The sequence below is a fragment of the Myotis daubentonii genome, chromosome 5 (genome assembly GCF_963259705.1).
Source record: "Myotis daubentonii chromosome 5, mMyoDau2.1, whole genome shotgun sequence".
Lineage (NCBI taxonomy): Eukaryota > Metazoa > Chordata > Mammalia > Chiroptera > Vespertilionidae > Myotis > Myotis daubentonii.
In genome coordinates this window covers 18535253-18559404 of record NC_081844.1, presented here as the reverse complement: position 1 = coordinate 18559404, position 24152 = coordinate 18535253, and the positions used below count along the sequence as shown (strand labels likewise).

Here is a 24152-nt window from a genome sequence, read left to right as displayed (position 1 = left end):
ACCGCGGCGCTGGACCCCGTGGCGGCGACGGCGGCGGATCCCGTGTCAGAATAAGAGTCCCCGCGCGCCCACGCCTGCAGGGCTGGCCCTCAACCCTCCCCCCCTCCGCTCTCGCCCTTCCTGCCTGACCCCCGGGAGTTGCAGGATCCTTCCCCCTCTCTGCTTCAGCCTTTCACCGGGCCCTACTCTTTAAATTTGCCTCACCATCTCTAGGCAGTGGTTGTATTGAGTCCTTTTTTCCCCACCTGGAATGGGTCTGCATCAGTGACTAGACAGCAGCAGCTGTCCTTTTAAAGGGATTATTGCCAAGAATCGGAATTGATCACTTCAACAAGGAAGGGCTTATGGGCAGGGCCTCAGCCTAGAGCGTAACTAGATGTGTGAGCACACAGGGACCCAGAAATGAATGGGAACCCCTCCTTAGATAACTGAATGACAACCCTCGAGTTTCTGCTCTATCCTGGTAATTTTTCAGGGATTGCTTGATTTTGTGTATCTGACCCAAGGTCTTTAGGTGTGTAGTTCATCCTTATCTTAAAAGCTTTGGATTCTTTAGATCAAAGTCCTGGTGAGTCACTTGAGCCTTTTTCTCTGTTCCTCACCCTTTTAGTTCTTTAAGTTTTCTTGGAGTTCACAGTGCTTATTAAGTCTCTTTCTGTATGTCTGTTTCCCACAGTGACACCTTCTGGCTGTGGCAGCACAGAGAACCTGACCGATGGACAGACTTCTGTGCTTTTGCTTCAGTCTTGCTGATATTCTTTTTCTTCTTTCTTGTGGTAGTGGTTACAAATTTTCTTTTAAGTTAGATTATGTGAAATAATGTTTGCTGGCACCTGATCAGTATTAATGTGATTCATATGGTAAGATCAGTAGCTTGTTAGACCTGACAGCAAGCTATGGGGGAACGCTAATAGATAACACTAGCCCCCAGATTTGAGTGCCTACTGTATGCTGAGGTCAGTGTACAGACATATTCAGTACCCGTAACAATCAGATGAGGAGGGGGTAGTATAGTCCTCTCTTTACAGATGAGGAAACTGAAGCTCCCTTGAGTGGTGGAAAGGCAGAGCTGGGCTTGAACTTGCCGTGTGGGGCGCCAGAACCCAGGAATGTTTTATTTGCAAATCCAGTGTGTGAGCATTTCCTGAGAGCTTCTAAAACACAAGTTCATTTACTTATCCAGGCTCCAGTGCACCCCTACTTGGAGATATGGGATGACTTGTTACACCATTTTAGTCATGCTTTGTCCTCAGAGTTACCAGCTGGTCTTTAAGGAGCTAAACAGAAGAGCCACCTCTTTGCATTTGCTTCCTCAGCTTCCAGCTCAGGAAAGGTGGCCCTTTTCTAAAGGAAGCAGTTTAGAATGAGAATTTTGAGAGTGATTTGCTAGACTCTCATCTCACTTACTCCCTCCCAGTCCTTTATCTTTCATCCTTTATTTTCCCCCCAAGATTCTGAAGCTAGTTTTTATAGAGGACTGTCTCTCATCTTGGTTGTTGTATAGAGAATGGATGCTTCTTTATTACTGATTTAGATGCATTATTATTTCCACTCAGATGACATCATTTTTTTAAATGTCAAGTCATCTCTATTAATGCAGTATCAGTTGGGAGATCCTACATTCTTATATTTTGATAGTGAGGAAAGAAATACTGTTACTCTTGGTAGAAATCTGTAAGGATTTGTACCAAAAAGTCAACAACAAAATCTCTTGATTAGGGTTAGTTTTTTAAAAATTTTTTTATAATTTTTCTTTTTTTTTTTTTAGAATAAAATAAGGAACATCTAAAAAGAAAAAATAAGGAACATCTTTTGAGTAATAAAACAATTTTCAGCCCTAGCTGGTTTGGCTCAGTGGATAGAGTGTTGGCCTTTGGACTGAAGGGTCCCAGGTTCGATTCCAGCCAATGGCACATGTCTGGGTTGCAGGCTCCATTCCCAGTGGGGGGCGTGCAGGAGGCAGCCGATCAATGATTCTCTCTCATCATTGATGTTTCTGTCTCTCCCTCTCCCTTCCTCTCTGAAATCAATAAAGAAATATATATATATATATTTTAAAATAATTTTCAACTCTTCAGTAGCTCCTCTTATTTGTTTTGCATCATTTTTTGAATTTCTGGCATTGTAAGTAGTGATTTCTGGGTTGACTTATTCAATAAATATTGGAGTGTGTACTCTGCTCCAGCACTGTGCTAAGAATCCTTGCTTAGTGGAGTTTATGGTGAGATTAGTGGGAGAGGAATCATAATTAATCTCATGAATGTGGGGAAACTTACAAGGGCCAAGGAGAAGACTCCATGATCTGGTGAACAAGACTCGAAGGGTCCTTTTTTCAACTGGAATCAGGACAAGAAGGAGCTAATAAGTAGGTGAAGAGAAAAAGGGAGAGCATTTCTGTCAGGGGGACTGAAGGAAGATTGTGTGATTGAAGCAGAGAGAAAGAGTTTGAGAGACACACACGCGCACACACACACACACACACACACACGTGAGGGAGATGGGATGGGCACCTTTGGGGCTGAGTGGGTCTGGGATTTACCTTGAGACTAGTGAAACCTCATTGAAGAGAATAAGGAGGGACCGAATGGCCATGTGGTACGGTAAGTCTCACAACCAGGACCTCATTGGGCCTTAAGTAGCAGACAACTGAAGGATGCTCCTGAATGACATGAGTGGGAAGGTAACAAAACCATTATGAAAGTTGGCATTTTTCTTGGGAGAAAATTTAGAATGACTTGCAGGGTCTTGAATATATTAATTCTCAACAGAAACAAAAATGTAAATGACTTTGCCACTGAATTAAGTTAAGGATTTTCTTTGTGCTAACCTCTAAAAGAGGCAACTCGAGTGCTTTTCTGGAGAAATACCTGCTTGGACTTCAGGTGTTTCTGTGTCATCAATTGAAATGGCCAAGGCTATTTTCCATAGATGGTTTTCTCCCTGGTAATTGAGTTAATTTATGCTCGTTGTAGAAAACTAGGAAGATTATAAAACAGGCAAGTTATCCTGGGTAATAGAGCATCTCTGGGATTTCCTTGTTATGTCGGGTCGGGAAGTGCAGCAGAACCAGAAGAACGAGTTGGCAGTGTTATAGTTTGAGGCTTACAGAATTGTGCTGCCTGCTAATGTGGTTGATTGTTAGAATGGATGCTCTTGAGTTATCAACTCTTTTTAGGAGGTTAGACCATCTGGTCTTAGATTGCTATTCTTTGAGGTGTAATGGCACTTATTTTTATTTTATTTATTTATTTAAAAATACATTTTTATTGATTTCAGAGAGGAAGGGAGAGGTGAGAGAGAGGTAGAAACATCAGTGATGAGAGAAAATCATTGATCGGCTGCCTTCTCTACACTTCCCACTGGGGATTGAGCCCACAAACCTGGCACGTGCCCTTGACCTGAATTGAACCTGGGACCCTCCAGTTTATAGGCCGATGCTCTATCTACTGAACCAAACCAGCTAGGGCTTTATTTTATTTTATTTTTTGTTAATCCTTACCTGAGGATATTTTTTCTATTGATTTTCAGAGAGAGTGGAGGAAAAAGGAAGGGGAGGAGAGAAGTGAGAGAGAAGCATCAATGTGAGAGAGACACATTGAATCTCTAGCTTCTTAACATGCTTCCTAACAACACATACCTCGGTTGCAAGTTCAATACCTGGCCCTGGTCAGGGCACATGCCTTTGACCAGTAATCCAACTAGCAACACTTTGATGCACAGGCCAGTTCTCAAACCACTGAGTCACGCTGGCCAGGGCTAATGAAATTTATTTGTGCTAACTGCAAAGCTACATCTCTGACTTGAATTAGGAAGGCAGAGTGTTGAGAAGCTAGAAATTTAAAGACAGAGGACCTGAAGTGGTGGCAGCGAGGTGAAAGTAGTGAGTGTTCTTGGAAACAAAAGTTACCAGATGGGGACATAACCCTGCACACACGTAGGTTCTGACAAATGTGATTCAGGGGTTTTTTCTTTGGTTTTTTTTTTAAGTATACCAGAGGCCCAGTGCACAAAATACGTGCATGGGTGTGGTCCCTAGGCCTGGCCAGCTATTGAAGCGCAAGCCTCTGGTGTGGAAGGGCAGCACTTGGGCCCCCGCGTATCCCCCTCTGCCTGAGTCACAGAGCACGAGTCCTCACGCGGAGATGTGGTGAGCGTGGTTGGACACCGTGGGACTCTGGGCCGCCCAGTGGTGCTGCATGGAAGTCAGGCGGGCAACGTGCTCTCTCCTGGCTGGCCTCACACACCGACCAGCTCCTGCGACCAGTTCCTGTGCGAACCCAAACCCATGGGAAGCCTGACCCTCTGTGGTCCTGGCGGTTGTGGCCTGGCTCACCCGGAAGAGGCTGCATAGGTGTGGGGTGGGCTCCTTGTGGACGCCTGGCACCTGAGCGTGGGGGCTTCCCCCGGCGAGCCCTGCCTGCCCAGGTGGAGGGTAGCAGGGGGAGTGAGAGTGAGCTCGGCAGACACCCTGCATTCTCACTGCACCTTCATCTCTGTCACCCCTGCCCCCAGGTAGCTGGTGAGGTCGCAGCGCGTCGCCCATGCCCACCATGTTCCGCGCCACTCCCTGGTGGTCAGCGTACGTCATAGCGAGCGGTCAAACTCCCGCCAGAGGGGACAATTTGCATATTAGGCTTTATTATATAGGATATGATTTTTATTGATTTCAGAGAGGAAGGGAGAGAGAAATAGAAACATCAATGATGAGAGAATCATTGATCAGCTGCCTCCTGCACACCCCTCACTGGGGATCGAGCTGCAACCCTGGCATGTGCCCAGGAATTGAACTATGACCTCCTGGTTCAAAGGTCAACGCTCAACCACTGAGCCATGCTGGTTGGGCGATCCAGGACTTTTCAGTCAAGAGGAATGTCAAACCATGGGCTTATTGCCCTTCTCTCTTTCTAGACTGTGTTTGTAACCTCTTTGATGAAAATGTAGGTTAGTTTTTCAAAAGACAAAGGAATCTAATAGAGTATCTGCAGGTAGCCTTTGGAAGTGACTGGGAATCCTTCAAAGTGGGGAAAAGCATCCTTGCAGCTTCTCAGTGCCCTGCACCCACTTTCTCCATCCTCATAAAGGTACCCCTGTTTCACAAGTGAATTTGTCAGGCACCTTGCTTTCCTGTTCTCCTGATACCCAATTCTTGGGATTATCTGAAAGGACGGAGACTTGATATCTGAGATACAGAAAATCTAACATCTGAGATATAAGGAACTGGCAGGGGGTGGCCAGTACCCCAAAGGGGACTCCCAGCAAGTTGAGGCAGGAGTTTGGGGGAATGTTTGAGGTTGTAGAACTTTATGGCTACTTAGTGCAACTGTAGCTGGGGTTCAGGAAGGGTCGGAAGCACTGGATTGGAGAGAAAGTCTCCACTTGTTTGAGGTTGAAGAATCGTTCACCTGGTACTCCTGCAGCTCTCTCCAGAGCTCTCTTCACCTGACCTGCTTTGCTGATCAGATCTTTTGGTTCAACCTTCAAACTTAATTTAGCCTAAATGGGGTGATGCCTTTGAGCACACTTTAAAAAGTACTGCTGTGGCCATAGCCAGTTTGGCTCAGTGGATAGAGCATTGGCCTGTGGACCCAAGGGTCCCGGGTTTGATTCCGGTCAAGGGCATGTACCTTGGTTGCAGGCTACTCCCCAACCCGGGCCTTGGTCGGGGTGGGTGCAGGAGGCAACCAATTGGTGTGTTTTGCTCACAACGATATTTCTCTGTCTTTCCCTCTCTTCTGCTCTGTCTGAAAATCAATGGAAAAATATCCTCAGGTGAGGATAAAAAAGAAAAAGAAAAAAGCACTGCTTGTAATACAGTGGCCAACCAGGTCCTGGTGCCAGGGATACCTCTCATGAACAGTGCTGCCTGCTGTTTGCCAGGTGAGGCTTTGGGCCTCTTCCCAGGCAGCAAGTCCCTGTAGCAGCATACTAGGCTAGCCCTGGCTTTGCCTCAGAGAGGTTGGGTGTGAGCTTCACTCAGCCACTTCCTAGTGATGTGACCTTGCTGAACCTTGTCCTCTCCCATTTCAAAAAAGGGGGTGGTATTGTCTACCTTGAATGGCTGAGTTGGGAGTGAGCTAATAAATGGAAGGGCTTAGCATAGTCATAGTGCCTAGTGTGTGCACCTGCTCAAGAAATTGGAGTTGAGTGAGTGTATCATTATGACTAGAACAGATGAGGAAGAGAACACAAAAGCATTAAGGACCACTCTGTTTCTCTCATATGGAGCATCTTCAAACTCGTGGGACATACTGTCACTGTCTGCTGTGTACCCCTTGGAGCCACAGCCTGTCCACCTTCAAGATGGAAGAAGGCATAGTCCCCTACAGAGGGTGACATTGCCAGTGTCATCTTGTTTGTTATTTTATAGCTGGGACTTGTCTCCAGCCTTTCTGATTTCAGACTTTGCATGTTTTTCCTGCTAGCCTCAGCGCTTCCCTAGAGATATACAGAATTGCTGGGTTTGTGGAGCTTCCCCAGGGGAAAGGAGGCAGCCCTTTCATGGCTCTGTGCTTGCTGAACCCCACTTCTGACTTTCAGAGACAGCTCCTCCATCTGTGACATGGGGAGATGTTTGCTGGGCATATCTGTCATGGGGTCTTGCCTTTGAGAACCAAGAGGGGCCCCTACATCTCTGGCTTTATCCCTGAGTGGATTCTCATCAGGGATGGGAAATGGGTTGCCTGATGGTGTATGCAGTGGCAAATAGGAGGTTCCTGCCTACATCCTGTCCAGCTCTCTAGCTGGCTTGGGGAATGAACAGATTTGTCACTAACTACAGCTTACCACTCTTCAGCCTTGGGCGGGCCTCCTGGCCATCTGACTTCAGATGGGGACTGTATCTACCACCTCATAGGAAGACTATGAGGATAAGTAGTCGGGGATATCCAAACCCCTTCTCCTCCATTCACCTCTGAGACAAAATCCTTCTCTTCCCAAGTGACAACTACTCAATGACCACAGCTCAGTTATGCACAATGAAACAGATTTGAGGAGCTAGATTTTCTTCATAAAAAAGTCCTAACAACCTAACAATTTAGAGGTGTTGGGAGCTCATTGCAAGATCTTATCTAAAAAGTTGTCATATGCCCTAGCAGGTTTGGCTCAGTGGATGGAGTGTTGGCCTGGGGACTGAAGGGTCCCAGGTTCGATTCCGGTCAAGGGCATGTACCTTGGTTGCGGGCACATCCCCAGTAGGGGGTGTGCAGGGGGCAACTGATCAATGTTTCTCTTTCATTGATGATTCTAACTCTCTATCCCTCTCCCTTCCTCTCTGTAAAAAATCAATAAAATATATATTTAAAAAAGAATAGCCCTGACTGGTTTGGCTCAGTGGATAGAGCATCGGCCTGTGGACTGAAGGGTCCCAGGTTCAATTCCAGTCAAGGGCATGTACCTTGGTTGCGGGCGCATCCCCAGTGGGGGGTGTGCAGGAGGCGGCTGGTCGATGTTTCTCTCTCATCGATGTTTCTCACTCTCTATCCCTCTCCCTTCCTCTCTGTAAAAAACCAATAAAATGTATTTTTTTTAAAAAAAAGAATAAATAAAAAGTTGTCATATTATCTCAAAGTAATGTGAAAAACCTCATGGTCTTAAACTTGCATATAATTCAGCATAACAACATTTCCTTCAGTTCTAATTGTTCTGTGCAATGAGACCTTGAGTCCGTGGCGTTAAACTCTACTCAACACATTCTTTTTAAACATTAAAAAAAATTGATTAGAGAGAGAAACATTGATTTGTTCCACTTAGTTATGCATTAATTGGTTGATTCTTATATGTGCCCTGACTGGGGATTGAACCCACAATCTTGGCATATCAGGATGATGCTCTAGACCTATACCCACTGGAACCCTGGGAGATTCTAGGGTTTGATTAGTGTTTTCCTTAACACTTTTTTTTGAACTGACTGACCTCAGCAGTTTGTTTGTGGGTCATGGTCATCTGTCTCCCCAAACCTTTACAGTTCCTGTTACTATTGAGGTGTGTGTTTCCCCCCCCCCCTTCTTTCTAACCCAAGTGACAGTTCTTGATGCTGAATTTTGGGGAGGAGGTGGAGAGTGTTGGGTGTCAGTGGTAAGGAGTTGCCTGGTCTGCTTTTGAAGTTTTCTTGGGTAAAGATATTAATGTACTGAATCTGGGTTGAAATGTAATTGTGGCCTTACTGCCAATTTGTATTTGTCAGGCAGGCCGTTAGAAATGTAACTATTTTTGGTCCTTGGGCAGCAACAACTTTAGGATTCACCTTGACTAGCTTGCTTCTGTGTGCAGTTATGCTGTGTGCCCATCATGCAGCACACAGACTTCATTCAAGATGAGTGGGGGAGTCCTTGATACACACACTGGAAACTGAGGTTCTCGAGAGAAGTGGCCTTTCCCCTGATGACTTGCAGAAGGGAGGGGAGCATAGATAGTTCTCTGTTCCCTCCTGAAGCTGCCCTGGTCTGACTTGTCATCTTTTCTTCATGGATTGGTTAGTTTTGTTTTAGGTTCCTCTTCCCTTTATTTATGTAGGTCCATTGGCAGGTTTCCTTTTTGAGCCCAGGTCGTCATAGTGTGAGGAGGGGATGGGACACAGGGAGGAAGAACTTGGCTGCTTTTTTTTGGAATTGACTGGGTGATGGCTTTCCATTTTAAGAGCATAAAACTGCTTTTCCTGTCTATTAAAAAAAAAGTAATGGCAGTTACTTGGATAGACATCCTTCAGGTGATATGCTGGTGGCCATTTCAAAATCCTTAAAAGCAGGAGAGAGGGCTTTGTTGCTCTGCAAAGGATACTGGCTGATTCTAGAACAGTGCAACCTCCCTGCTAAAAAGCGTTTTCAGGAATATTATTTGCTGTATATCCTTTATATCTGTGGGAGTCTGTTCTGGCTGCTGGAGTGGTCTTTAAACCCTGTCAACAGGACTGATTAGAGGGGTTGAAAATGTTTTGTTTGGAGGAGAGACGATTGGGGGTGAGGGATGGCTAGAGTTTCCAGGAGGCTCAGGATCTCAGCTCAGGATTGAATGGAAGGCCTTTCCTGTTGCTGGAGCCATCATGCACCTGCTCACCCCCTCAGGGAGTGTGGAAGGGGTTCCTGTTACTTTCCAGAGATAATATTAAGTGACCCTGCCACAAAAGGCAACAGAAGTAAACAGGTCATTACCTGGGGTAGGAACTCGGCATTGGATGAACAGCTCAGAGACTCGCACTCAACTTCTGTGAAGTTTGAGATGGCAGGAGCTTGTTCATTTTGTTGCCTTGGTTAATTACAGAAGGGAAAAGGAAACAGATTGCTTAGAAAAATTAGGGTAACTTTGATTTGTTTGACCAGCCTGCTGAGTCTGTGAACCACTGTTGTTTTTTTAAGTAATTTTAAAAAGTTAAAGCCCTGGCCCAGTAGCTCAGTTGGTTGGATTGTGGTCCTGATACGAACAAGGTTCCGGGTTCTGTCCCAGCTTAGGTTACATACAAGAATCAACCAGTGAATGCATAAATAAGTGGAATAAATCAATGTTTCTCCCTTTCCCTCTCTTTCCAAAAAAAAAAAAAAAAAGAAAAGAAAAAGAAAGTTAACTGTTGACATTTAGAGCATAAGCTACTTTGGTCAGTACCCCATGGAGTGAAATGCAGTGCTGGCTTCTCATCACTACATGGTGAAATTACCAGAGCAGATGTGTTGCTGGTAGTGGGATTCTCTAATTCAGAGCTTCTTAGTCTGTGGGCTGGGATGGGAGTGGTGCAGAAATATCCTTGAAGCCAGGTGGCCCCAGTCCCTGAGCCTGTGAATAGCCTTGTTTTACTCCATTGTGTCGTGCAAATACCATATGTGTTACATGCCATGATGTGAGACAAATGGACATCTGATCTGTGTCTGTTCCCTGTCCCATCCATCATCTCCTCCCACCCCCACTTTTCTGAGAAGACATAGGATTTTCTTGGACCTAGGGCAGTGGTCAGCAAACTCATTAGTCAACAGCCAAATATCAACAGTACAACAATTGAAATTTCTTTTGAGAGCCAAATTTTTTAAACTTAAACTATATAGGTAGGTACATTGTTACTAACTTAATTAGGGTACTCCTAAGGCTTAGGAAGAGCCACACTCAAGGGACCAAAGAGCCGCATGTGGCTCGCGAGCCGCAGTTTGCCAACCACGGACCTAAGGGGTTTACTGCTCTTATGGAGAAGGTGCATGGCACTGGACTAGACCGTTCATCGAAGGGTAAAGTTGACAGATCACCCTTCCAGACACCAGGTTTATAGAAAGTCTAGTGGGAAAGAAAGTTGCAGAATGAAGGTTGTTTTGATTATTGTGGATCTTAAATGGAAAGCTGTTTACACTTCATCCTAAAAGCGTGGAAAGTCCTGACAGGTTTCTGGAGAGAAGAATGTCAACTTAAATGGGCCAGGGAAGCCAGTCAGGAAAAAAGGGCATTGATAAAAGGCAGGCATGAGCTAATACAGTCTTAAATTTGTCTGGCGAGGAATAAAAATAGGAACAGGTGCTGGAGACACTGTGTAGGTAGATTGAGTGGGGATTAATTGGATACCAGGGGATGAGGACAGGTCATCTGTGTGTTTTTGTGTTTTTTAATATATTTTTATTGATTTCAGAGAGGAAGGGAGAGGGAGCGAGAGATAGAAACATCAATGATGAGAGAGAATCACTGATCGGCTGCCTCCTGAATGCCCTACACTGGGGATTGAGCCCGCAACCCAGGCATGTGCTCTTGACCAGAATCAAACCTGGGACCCTTCAGTCCGCAGGCTGACGCTCTATCTACTAAGCCATACCGGCTGGGGCCAGGTCATCTGTTTATTCAATAACTGGGGTAGCCTTCCTGCTTAAGCTGTTCTGTGCTTCTGGGGTCCAGTGATGGGTGAGACGGCCCGTTCCTGTCCTTGGGGATCTAAGGCCACGTGGAGAGACAATATAGGGTGCCCTGAGAGAGAGGGAGGGTGGGCAGGAACACATCTGAGAGGTGGCAGCTGAGTGATACAGAGCCCCTAGATTGTGGGTCTTTGATTTCAACGGTACTGAATTTGAGTAAAGGTGAGGTGAGCTGGGTTCTGGAGAGGGTGGTTCTAGGTTGTGTCTACTACTGCATGGAAAAAGGGGGTGTTGGTAAGGCAGCCCAGCTTGTGGCCCTGCATGGCCACTCTCTGCTTCTCTGGGTTGGGAGCACGTAGTGGTTGTCAGGACTCTTAGGGTATGTCTGTTAGGGGCATATCTGTGATCCTGCTGGATAGCTGTGGGCTCTGGGGCCAGATGCAGAACTTGACCTGTCCTTGTATTATCTCCCCAAACTAAGTGCTTTGTGTTAGGTGAGAGAGTAATAAATGATAGGTAGGTGAGAGAATAAAATATCCAAGAGACTGCCCTAGCCGCTTTGGCTCCGTGGATAGAGCGTTGGCCTGCGGACTCAAGGGTCCCAGGTTCGATTCCGGTCAAGGGCATGTACCTTGGTTGTAGGTACATCCCCAGTAGGGAGTGTGCAGGAGGCAGCTGATCGATGTTTCTCTCTCATCGATGTTTCTAACTCTCTATCCTTATCCCTTCCTCTCTGTAAAAAAATCAATAAAAAAAATATATATCCAAGAGACTATCTCTTATATGTAGGAAAAATTTGTTCTAAGCTCTGCTCCCAGGAGTGAAGAATGATGACTGAATGGAAATTAGAGGGACACAGCCCTTAACATAGTCTGATAAAGAGCTTTGTAGCAATTAAAGGGACCAGGAAGAAGCTTGATATGATTCCAGTGCCCTGGGAGCTAGTTGGTAACCCACATTTTCTAGATTCTGAGGATTTTCCAGCTTGAGATCTTGGATACTTTTCCAGAAAGACCAAGAGTGATTAAGATGCTTCCCTGAAATATCCACATGAATTATTCCAATAGCTGATGCTTCCTGGTTTGAGAAATTTTCCTTGTTTCACACGTTGCTCAAATGTTTTCAAATCTTGGGCTCTTTTGGCAGAGTCCAGGGGAGAAGATAGGTGAGTATCTTGCCAAGTGATGACACTGGTTTTGAGAGTGGGAAGGGGTTGTGGTCAAAGGAAGGAAAGGGGCCTTGGGAATTTGGCAATTGGGAGAAAAATGACTTGGGTTGGAGAGTGGCACCTGGCTGGTGATGACCATGATGTCATCGGGGTCCTGATTTTGGACTTGAGGGTGGCAGTAAGGAATAGGGTGAGTTGGGTAAGGGCAGCAGCCTGGTGTCCCATATGCAAGCTGGGAGGGCTGGAATTTGCCCTGCCTAATCTAGATGCCCACCTGGAAGCCCTGCCTGTGGGGCCTGGGCCGTCCCCTGGTCCCTGTGTCCTCTGCCATCCTCAAACTCCCCTTGTTTTGTTAGTGACCAGGGGAACTAGTCCCCTTCCCATTGATCTATGTCTGCTCTGTTCACTGCCTTACATGGGTGAAGGCTGTGCTGTTTGGACAGAAGAAAGGAAGTCCACTGGATGCTGGCTTTTACAATAAGGCTCAGTCCCCTAGAACAGCGGTTGCCAACTTTTCGGGGACCACTGGTTGGCGACCATTGCCCTAGAACAGCGGTTCTCAACCTGTGGGTTGCGACCCCTTTGGGGGTCGAATGACGCTTTCACAGGGGTCGCCTAAGACCATTGGAAAACACATATAATTACATATTGTTTTTGTGATTAATAACTATGCTTTAATTATGTTTAATTTGTAACAATGAAAATACATCCTGCATATCAGATATTTACATTACGATTCATAACAGTAGCAAAATTACAGTTATGAAGTAGTAACGAAAATAATTTTATGGTTGGGGGTCACCACAACATGAGGAATTGTATGAAAGGGTCGCGGCATTAGGAAGGTTTAGAACCACCACTGCCCTAGAAGGTTTCCCAGCAATTCAGTAGAGGATTAAGTTAGTGTGCTCTCAGAAAAGGAATGGGGGGCCAGGAAGGACGTGCTGATCTTTGTTCTAGGAAGTTTTCCCTAGAGCATTGGGAAGGATTCAGCCCAAGGATGGTCTCAGTGTCAGACTGTTATAGAGTTATAGTGGTTCAGATTTGAGTTTGGGCCTTAGAGATGGCGGACCTGAGTCTGAATCTCCATTTTACTTCTTAACCCTGTGACCTTGTCCAATTACCTTGACCTCTCAGCCCCAGCTTTCTTACCTGTCAAGTGTGGGCATCGGTGACAGTCCTTTGTGTGAAGTGTGGGTAACAGTGGCAGTCGCTTGTCTGAAGTGTGAGTGACGGGCAGTTCCTCGTGTTAAATGTGGGTGACATTGGTAGTGCCCCATGTGAAGTGTGGGTAACATTGGTAGTACCTGTTCTGTGGTTATGGGGATTAAATGAAATCAGGCATGTAAAGTGCTGGCATGGTGCCTGACACCAAATAAAGAATTCAGTAATTGTTAGCACTGTTAAACTTTTCTTGGGAACCAATTCTTTTTTCATCATGTTAAATAAAGATGATTCTCTTGATGTCCCCAAAGTTGTCCTCACTGTTCTTTTTCTGTAGCAGTTTGAATTTGTGTGCCCAATGGTAGCTTTCTCAACAAAGAGCCAGGAATTCCCCTTCCAGCCCCACCAAAATATGATGAGCACTCAGGAGGAGTCCTGGACCATGGAGAGAGCAGAGCTCCCTCCCTGGCAGTAGTGTCACGGGGTGTTGGAGACAGGCCTGCAGGGCCTGGGTCTCTCAGGCTGCATCTTGGGTCTGTGTGAGGCTGCTGAAGGCAGAGCAGAGCAGTGGGGTGGGCCTGGGAGGGGGCATGAGGGTCAATATCAAGGCTGGCCCAGTAAAGACTTAGGTGAGTGAATGCCCCTGCTTTGTCCCCCTCATGGCCTCTCCCCTCCTGGCCCCTACCTGTCTTGCAGCCTCTGTGCAGGAAGGGCTGGTGGCCTGGGACCCTGGGTGACTTCCCAGGAGATGTCTTGGGATTGGGTTGTCTTGGTAGGATTGTGCTTTAGAGACACTGGAGTGAGGTGGACTTTGTGGGCTGCTTGGGAACTTGACCCCACTTAAGACAGTGTTTCTCTGGGATATGCAGTCTGTGTTCTCAACAACCGACAGCTTAGAAGTACACCTTTGCACGGAAGACAAAGTATCTGCTGGCCCTGTGTGTGTTATATATGCATATGTAAACGTGCTTGTGCATGTGTGTGCTGGTCCTGCCTGCTGGAGAGGAGCCTGACCTGTGCAGTCACTCTGGTGTGTGCACGCGGATGAACAACATTCCAGTTTGTGTTGGATGTGGACTTTGTGTGGCCAAGTTCTGCCTTTTGTGGGGGCCCCTAGTTTTGGGGTAAGTTTCAAATGCAGGCCAAGTCCCACTGAGGTCATAGCCCAGGCCTGCATGGCCCTTGCAGATTTCTTCAGGTCTTATTTTAAGGCACAGTTTCAAAAGACCTTTGCATTGCATCTCATAACACATCAGAGTTTTCGTACTAAAACCTCCTACCAGCAAGGTAAACTCCTGACTTGAGGGAGAAGCAGCAAGCAAGTTGCAAGACTCTCATCTCCTTGCCATCGCATCCTGGGAGGCAGGCCCTTCACTCTCCTAAAGCTTCGTTGGGGAAGTTTGGTTTTTGCTGTCTTGCTCCTCTTAGACCAGCGTTCTCCAGGGGTTTGATCCCTAGCTAAGTTTCCTTCCTGTGTGCTTCTTAGATGCTGGCTCTTTGGACACATCAAGCAAAACTCCCTCCAGCTGACAGAGCCCTGGGTCGTCTGGCATCTCCTGTGAGGGTTACATGATGCGAAGTGTCCATGCAGGGTTCTGGAAAGCTCTAACAGCTGAGAGAAGCCAGGTGTAGCCCATTTTCACCTCCATCTGGGCCTCATTTTACCCTGGGGGCTGGGAGTGATGGGCACAGTTGGAGGTTTTGTGAACACCCTCCCCGAGGAACACCTCTTTTCTGGTACCCTCTGATGTTTTTATTGTCGGGAAGTTATGATATCTGTTTATATTGTTTCTCAGTTCTTAGTGTGTGTAAGAACAAGCCATGATTTTACTCATGGATGTTGCCATTTGTTAATGATTTCTTTACACTTTGCAGCATTTTAGTCGGTCACATGGTTTTTGTCATTACTGTTGTGCTTCATCAGTTTGCATTAGTAATGAAGTTCTGGGTCTTGGAACCAGCTTGTTGGCCCGGACCTTGCGGTGAGGCCTCAGGACCCCTTGGGCGGTCAGTGCTGTGGTGTGTTTGGTGGACAGCTCCTGACACAACTGAGAAATTAACAGATGGTGTTGACTATTTGACCTGGCCCCTAAATGGTCAAAGAAACTGAATTCTGCTTCTTATATTTGAAGGCCCAGTGTCAGACTGGATTTCTAGAATTCTACCAAGTCCTTGCTCCTGTTCAAAACTTGGCTCCGGGGCATCTGGAAAGTTTGTAGGTAGATGATACCAACTCTGCTATCTACCTGGGTGCCCACTAGCTGGTCTGGATTTGGATCTAGGCAGATCCTTTAGTGTTCCAGAAACTACCAGCTTCAGTAGACCTCAGTCACTCATTCCCGGTCTCCTGTTACCAGCCTGGAGGATGGGATCTTTCTTTGAGATAAAGGCAGAGGCTCCAGATCTTTCCAGGGTTAGAGGTGAGACCTGGAGGTACTCCCTGTTTACCTTTATTCAGAGAGATTTTTGCCTTCCTGTCTGCTATTGCTAACTGATCACAATAATCTTATCTTGATATTGCTGGGATAAATTCTGTGAACTACTCTGGGTAGATTTTGTTTGTATTCCAGGACCATGAAGTTTTTTTTCTCTCTAGCTTAAGCTGGAGGTCTTCATTTGTATACAATGGGGCTGTCCCAGAATGCTGCTCTCTCTGGGTGCTCTTGAACAACAAACAGTTTTCTCTTTTCCTTTCCGAAGAAAAATATTCTGAAAAGAATGTGGGGAGCACCTACCGGAGGTACAAGATTGCGTGCTGGATCTAGCTGTTTATGCACCAGGACTGCCTGTTTGAAGATGGCTTAGCAATGGTCTCCATGCTGCTCCTCAGAAGACTTTGGGGATTCCTTGGTCTTTGCCCCCTCAAGAATATGCAGATCAGGTTTGGTCCCTTACTGTCATCAAATGAGAAAGTGACCTGCTTCATGGATGCTGTTTTTTTTTTTTTTTAATATATTTTATTGATTTTTTACAGAGAGGAAGGGAGAGAGATAGAGAGCTAGAAACATCGATGAGAGAGAAACATCGATCAGCTGCCTCCTACACATCTCCCACTGGGGATGTACCCGCAACCCAGGTACATGCCCCTGACCGGAATCAAACCCGGGACCCTTCAGTCCGCAGGCCGACGCTCTATCCACTGAGCCAAACCGGTCTCGGCCATGGATGCTGTTTTTACTGCATGGAGATGTTCAGGTGGTATAGCTTTGCTTCTGCTCTCATGGCACACATAGCCCTGTGGCTGCGTGAATCTGGTTGAGGCAGCAAATGGCACTTTTGGCCAAGGCCATAGAGGCAGCATAGGACACCCTGTCCATTGGTAAAAGAAGGATTCTTGCCTTTCCAGGAGGTTACCTGTGTGATAAGGTGTTGCTTTTTTAAAAACAAACTCAAGAAAACTTGCCACAAGAATAGAATGGCTGGAAGACATTTCTTTCTTTCTTTCTTTCTTTTTTATAATATATTTTTATTGATTTTTTTACAGAGAGGAAGGGAGAGGAATAGAGAGAAACATCGATGAGAGAGAAACATCGATCAGCTGCCTCCTGCACACCCCCTACTGGGGATGTGCCTGCAACCAAGGTACATGCCCTTGACCAGAATCAAACCTAGGACTCTTCAGTCTGAAGGCCGATGCTCTATTCACTGAGCCAAACCGGTTAGGGCAAGACTTATTTCTTGACATGAAAATAAGCATAGCCAGCTATGAAGCTATGAGATGCCATACAACATGGAGGTCCCCTGGATGGTGTCTCTTGGGAGGGAGTCTGGATGCCGTTGGAACCTCCTGTTGGCCACAGGCTACAATGGAGGCGTTTTCCGCAGGTGGGGCTTTCTGTGATCCTCCCAAACTTTTCTGTTTCGACTAGTCCTGGAGACTCGGCTACTCCCTCCCCAGCCTCCCCCGTTCCCTTGTTAGTTGTGTCAGGAGGGCTCTTGGCATGTTTAGCAGTCACAGGTCATTCAGGGACATGTATGTTTGCAAAGGAGACCGCTTGCTTGCCCAAATCAAACTAGGCAGGGAACCCCAGACTACCATTTTTGCTCTCTTAAATATTTTTTTATTGATATTTAGAAAGAGAGGAAGGGAGAGGGAGAAAGAGAGAGATAGAAACATCCATGATGAGAGAGAATCATGCATTGGCTGCTTCCTGCACTTCCCCCACTGGGGATCGAGCCTACAACCCCGACATGTGCCCTGAGCGGGAATTGAACCTGGGACCTTTCAGTCTGCAGGCCGACGCTCTATCCACTGAGCCAAACCCACTAGGGCCATTTTTGCTCTCTTATTCTTTTCTTCAGGAGCAGTTGATCAGAGGTAATTGGGGTGCTGTGGGCTTTCCTGTTTGAAATGATGAGCAATGAAATGCTCTTCCTTTGTGAGTGGATACCTTGTGTGGGGTCCCTTGGTGTTACTGTTTTGGGTGCAGCATCCTTGGGCTTGGTTCTGCCTCACAAGATAGGTGGGCTTGTGTTACCTTTCAAAGAGAAATCTTCTGAAAAGTATGTGGGGAGCATCTGCCAGAGGTGTGAGATTGCACAGGGGACCTAGCTGTTAATGCATCTAGCTGTTAATGCAGTGTTTTTCTTTTCAGTGATATGGATTGGTAGGTGGGCCATTTGAGCTAGTTGTCTAGCTCTCTCCTGTTTAGAGTTTACATGTTGTAAGCTCAGGGCTCAATTCCCTGGTGGACCTGTATAGGGTCCCATGTCTAGCCCAGGTGCTCCAGGGAATAGATTTGGATTGAACTGTTATGTCTCTGGCTTCCACTTTTTAAGGAAAAGTTTGTGCACAAGACAAGTTTGTCATCTTTACTGTCCACCTGATGAGTACTTTTTCAATCCCTGGTTTACGGCTGTGTGAGGGATACAGAGTGCTGTGGGATATAAGAGCTGGGGTGAGACAGGCGCACTTGCAGTGCATTCAAGGCATAACATTTGGCGTTGGTCTATCTCACCATTCTGAGTCTTTTTAGTGTCACTGTCTTGTGCAATTTATGTGGGGAGTGGTGGGAAGCACTGGTTGATAGTGGAGGATGTTAGGGACATGGCTAGTCTGGGAAGCAGGATTCTAGAACCATTTTGGCTGTGGGTATACCAGGGCTTTTTCCATGGGCTTTGTTCTGTACATACTTTGGCCCCAAAGGATTAAAATGTGTGTGGTTCTACCTTGAAGAGATATTGTACTAAATGAAATAAGCTAAACACAAAGGAACAGATACTATGTGATCCCACTTATATGCAGTTCTAAGGTAGTCAAATTCGTAGAGGCAGAAAGTGGAATGTAGAGTGCCAGAGGCTGGGGCTTCGGGTTGGGGAGTTAGTGTTAATGGGGACAGTTGCAGTTTTGCAAGATGAAAAAGTTCTGGAGTTGAATGGTGGTGATGGTTGCACAACATTGTGAGTGAACTTAACATCACTGAACAATGCACTTAAAATGGCTAAGATGGTAAAAAAAAAATTTTTAATTCCTTTTATACAAAATATTTTAAAATTGATTTTAGAGAGGGGGTGAGAGAGAGAGAAAAATATCGCTGTGAGAGAGAAATGTCAATTGGCTGCCTCCTGCATGCACCCCAACCGGGGATCAAACCCGCAACCTGGATATGTGCCCTGACCGGGAATTGAACTGACGACCCTTTGGTGCATGGGACGATGCTCAACTAACTGAGCCACACAGGGTTAAGATGATAAATTTTGTGGCATTGGTCAACGAAATATATAGGTTTCAAGTGTAGATTTCTATGAAACATGATCTGAATATTTTATTTTTCAATTACAGTTGACAATGAATATTGCATTGTGTGTTTACCACCCAAACAAAGTAAAATCTCTTTCGGTCACCATATATTTGACTGACTTTACCCTTTACTACCCCTCTACCTCTATTTGCCTCCGGGCACCACCATACTGTTGCCTGTTTCTATGAGTATGTTAAGTATGATTTAACACAATAAAAACATTGAACCTTTTTGAATTCAGAAATATCCTACATCTCCTATGAGAGCATCATTTTATCCTCCAAGAGATGGCTTCGGGAGAAAGGAACTAAGGCATTCATGTTTTGATGGCCTACCTTGTGCCACATATTGTGGGTTTTAAGAAAAAAGGATATGTGTGGTTCTAGAAGGTTCATTGTAACATCATCTTGGGAGTGTTGGAACATAGAGATTCCGTGAGTATTCTTTGGTCCCTAGAGGGGTGGGGGCCTGGATGTACTTCTAGCTTGGTGGGGTCACACAGGATTCCTGGTGTCTTCAGAGGACTTTGGAGAGCAGAGTCCGGGAACATCTGAGGTCGTCTCTGCTCTAGTGCTCAGCTCAGAGATCAAAGGTATTCCTTGTTTTCCTGTGGCTGTTTGTCAGAGAATTTCCTTAATACAGCATTTACACTGAGTGGAAAACGCCGGTTCCTAGGTCCTTGTTATTAACAGAGAAGTCATTTCCTCTTGTGTTTTGGGGACATTTTCTTTAGGATGTCCTTTAATATTGTAACACAGCACACATCCTCAGTACTAAACACTTCCAACACTTCCCAAAGCCTCAGATTAGTTTAGATGTTGACATTTGATTTCTGGATTCCTGGACACTTTAAATATGGGTCTATCTGAAATTTATTTTATTTCTCAATTACAGTTGACGTTTACCATTATTATTGTTTTTATTGATTTTTTTTGTTTTAGAGAGAGAGAGGGAGGAAGGGAGAGGAATAGATAGAAACAGAGAGAAATATCATCAATCAGTTTCCTCTTGTACGCCCCCTACTGGGGATCAAGCCCACAACCCTGGACATGTGCCCTGACTGAGAATTGAACCAGTGACTCCTTGGGTCAACACTCAACAGCTGAGCCACACCGGTTAGGTGACATCCATTATTATTTTGTACGAGAGGCCTGTGCACAAATTTGTTCACAGGTGGGGTCTGGCCGCCCACCTAGGTTGGGGGCCAATCAGGTTGGGCTGGTTGGGGGGCGGGTGCGGGAGGTGGCCACTGCAGTGCGCGTCATCCATTGTTGCGGTAGCTTGGTTTTTATATACAGTGGGGTCTTGACTTATAAGTTTAATTCGTTCCGTGATGGAGCTCGTAACTCAAATTACTCCTATGTCAAATCTTTTTTTTTTTTTTTTATTGCTTAAAGTATTACAAAGGGTATTACATATGTGTCCTTTTTTCCCCCTGCCCTTGACAATCCCCTGGCCTCCCCTACCCCCCAGTGTCTCATGTCCATTGGTTATGCCTATATGCATGCATACAAGTCCTTTGTATGTCAAATCTTAAAGTGAACGAGTGAGACACGTGATGCTGGGCTGATGTTGTGGCGTTCACTGTGACGTTTGCTGCGCCAATTAGTGCTGGGTATCTGAAGCTGGCTCGTAACCCGAATTTTAGCTCGCACCTCAAAGCAAAAAATCGCCGAGAGACAGCTCATATCTCGAAAAACTCGTTAGTCGGGACACTCGTAAGTCAAGACTCCACTGTATATAGATTAGTTTTAGGTGTACTGTGTAGTGGTTAGACATTAATATAAGAAGTGAGTCCCCTGATAAGTCTGTATTTACCCGGCACCATATAGCTATTACAATATTATTGACTATATAGTCAATCTTAATATAATGGACTAATTTGAGCAAGGGTGAGTGTCCATTAAAGCTGAAAGTTCGTTATATAATAAAGTAGGTTTTCTGAATTCTTATGTTAAAAAATTGACAAATTAGTTAAGTTTACCTATTTTTACTTATGTAATCACATCTGTGTAATTAAAATTATGTATGAAAAGTTTAATTTCACAGAAAAGTTTTCTATATGTATTACAGTAATTTTAAATTTATATTGAAATAGCTCTAGTAAATGCATGCATTCACCAGTTACCATGAGTAAACAAATGCACATGGCTGGGGCATGGCTTACTGTTCCTTGGAATTTGGACTGGCAGGCATTAAAACTGATGTAGCCCTGGCCAGTTTGGCTCAGTGGATGGAGCATCAGCCTGTGGGCTGAGGGCCCTGGGTTCAGTTCTGGCCTGGGGCATGTGCCCGGGTTGTGGGCTCGATCCCTAGGGGGGTGCGTGCGGGAGGCAGCCGATCAGTGATTCTCTCATTATGTTTTTCTCTCTCCCTCTCCCTTCCTCTCTGAGATCAATGGAGATAGGTTAAAAACAAACAAACAAAATAACTGCTGCAGAAAGTCAGGCCACTGGATAGCAGAAGCAATTACTGTGTGAGATGTGGTGTGATTATGTGCTAATCATTTGCTGCACATTGTTTGTGAGTAGTGATTCTTGGATTTAAATATGTAGACTACAGTTGTAGATATGTAATATTTATGTGAGTGAAATTACTACAGTTTTTTCTAACATATGGCCCATCCGCTAAAATTTGTTAAAAATAACAGTGAGTTTAAAAACAACAACAACAAAATAACCTGTTAATTTAATTATAAGCAAATCTTGGTTAAAAGCATTTTAAAATTAACAGGGTGTTTATTTTCACATATGACATATGGACTGGAAATTTTGTTCATTAAGTCTGGAGTCTGTTAAATAGAGGTCCGAAAAATCGAGGTTTACCGTATTCCCTATGCTGTACTCTATATCCCCATGACTATTTTGTAACTGCCAATTGTATTTCTTACTCCCTTCCCCTTTTTCACCTAGCCCCTCACTCCCCTACTTCCTGTCTGGCAACCATCAGTTTGTTCTCTGTATCTCAGTCTGTTTCTATTTTGTATGTTTGTCTGTGTGTGTGTGTGTGTGTGTGTGTGTGTACATACATATATGTTCGATTTCAGAGAGTTAGGGAGAGGGTTAGAACGATAGAAACATCAATGATGAGAGAGAATCATTGATCGTCTGCCTCCTGCACACCCCACAATCCAGGCATGTGCCCTGACAGGAAATCAAACTGTGACCTCCTGGGCTGTGTTCTTGCCTGTCTTCATGTTGCTTGTTCCTGAATAGAGTTTATATTGTTACGTGTTTACTCAAGTCCATGGTGGAAACAGTGATTGGGTATTTATAACTCAGGGACGATTCCATTTCCCTATTTTCTCCTGTGTGTCTCGTTGGGCATTGGATAAGGAGATGAGTGAGAACCTTTTCTCGTGAGGAGCATTTGGGGATGCTTGATGCCAGATGTCAAATTTCAGCTGTGCCAAGTGATGGGATGGAAGGGTTGATGGGGTAAGAACTGGTCAGGCAGGGTGGGCCTGAATAACAGGTGCTTGTGTCTGAGGGATGAGTGGGAGGGCTTTCCCAGTGGTGGGAACAACATGTGCAAAGGTCTGGTGGTAGAGGCAGGCAGATGTGGGTGTGAAGAATTGAGACAAAGGAGCATGGGGTATGTCCGTGTGTGGATGTGTATACATACAAATGTGTGTGCCAGATGACTTCCATAGGGTCATCTGGGCCTAAAGCACGCCGAGCCTTAACATCCATGGTGAAATGTTGCTAGCATTGGGGTTTTTAAGGGACTTTAAGAATGGCCTCATTGGCGCAGTGCAGGGAATGGACCATCTCTCTCTCTCAGTGAGATTGTGGTTACTGTGGCTGAGGGAGGACAGGCAGGGGCAAACCAGGGCCCTGGAAAGCACATACTGGCTGTTACCTCAGTGGACACCTCAGCTTGACAGTGAAGACAGGCCAACTCTGTTGCCAAGGATGGGCTTGTGTGGCCTTGCTGTTGGCTCCGTGGCCCTCATGGGACTGGTTCTTCGCATTAGTGTGCCAAGTCATGCTCTCTTCTGCTCTGCAGGTTAATAAGTCTCCATCCCAGGGGGAGAGCAGGTACTGCTTTGTCCTCTGGGGCCAACATGGAGCCAGCGCACTTCCTTCTTATGCCTCTGTCCTTTTTGTTTCAGGCATGCCACTGTGGCTGGGTCACCTCTGTTCCTTTAATACTTGGCACAGCCTGTCAGGACTGCAGGAAGTCAATATTTTTGGCTTTTGGGTTGTACTGTCTCTGTTGCTCCTATTCAGCTCTACTTTGTAGGACAGTGGTTCTCAACCTTCTGGCCCTTTAAATACAGTTCCTCATGTTGTGACCCAACATAAAATTATTTTCGTTGCTACTTCATAACTGTAATGTTGCTACTGCTATAAATCGTAATGTAAATATCTGATATGCAGGATGGTCTTAGGCGACCCCTGTGAAAGGGTCGTTCGACCACCAAAGGGGTCGCGACCCACAGGTTGAGAACCACTGTTGTAGGAGAAGCAGCTTTAGGTAGTGCACATTTGGATGGGCATGGTTGTGTCCCAGGAAACCCGTTTACCACATCAGGCCCAGACAGTAGTTTGCTGATCCCAGATGAGAAAACTGAATTGTTGGCTCAAGTGAATCTTGACATGCTGCACAATTGCTCTCCTTCAGTTTCTTCCTTTCTGATAGGGCCGGCCAGGGAGTTCCCTTCCTAATAGTTTGGCAGTGCATTTTTTGCTAAGACTGTTGACAGAAAGAGTCTATGTAACCCTTATCTTTCAGGAGCACTTGGATTGCATGGAAAAAGTGGACTTTGTGGACCTATAAATGGGGAGAAGGTGGAATATATTATTGGGTTTCACCTCGGAGTTTTTTTGCCTAATGTCATGTTCCCAAGACTGGATTTGAGCAGGGTGGTGGTAAATTCTTGGTTGTAGATAGTTAAAGAATTTTAGGATAGCACAAGTGTTGGTTAGTGCAGGATACAGAAGTGTGCAGTTTTCATAAGGGCTGGGCCTCTGGCAGGGATGATGGGCCCTCTGTGGCTGCCTTGGAGAGCCCCGGGCTTCCCAGTCAGGTGCCCATGGCCCCAGAGACCAGTCCCTGCACTGGGCTGGCCACGGGTGCTGCAACCTGAGCGTCTCCTTTGGAACTGGAGCTCCCTAGCCAGCAGCAGTCCAGTGTCTGGCTGGGGCTCCTCCCCTCAAGTCAAAAGGGAGCTGACTTCACTTGCCTGAGCTCCAGAGGATGAAATGGTTATGAAGGACTTCTCTTGCCAAAGCAGTGACTTGATTTCATGAAATCACCATG

The 24152-nt window shown here is 45.7% G+C and overlaps 1 protein-coding gene across 9 annotated transcripts in view; it reads left to right on the top strand.

The window, feature by feature from the left end:
• The window catches only part of GATAD2A (GATA zinc finger domain containing 2A), a 111520-nt gene that overhangs the window by 16043 nt on the left and 71325 nt on the right, over window positions 1–24152 (top strand). The gene's annotated exons all lie outside the window — the stretch shown is intronic.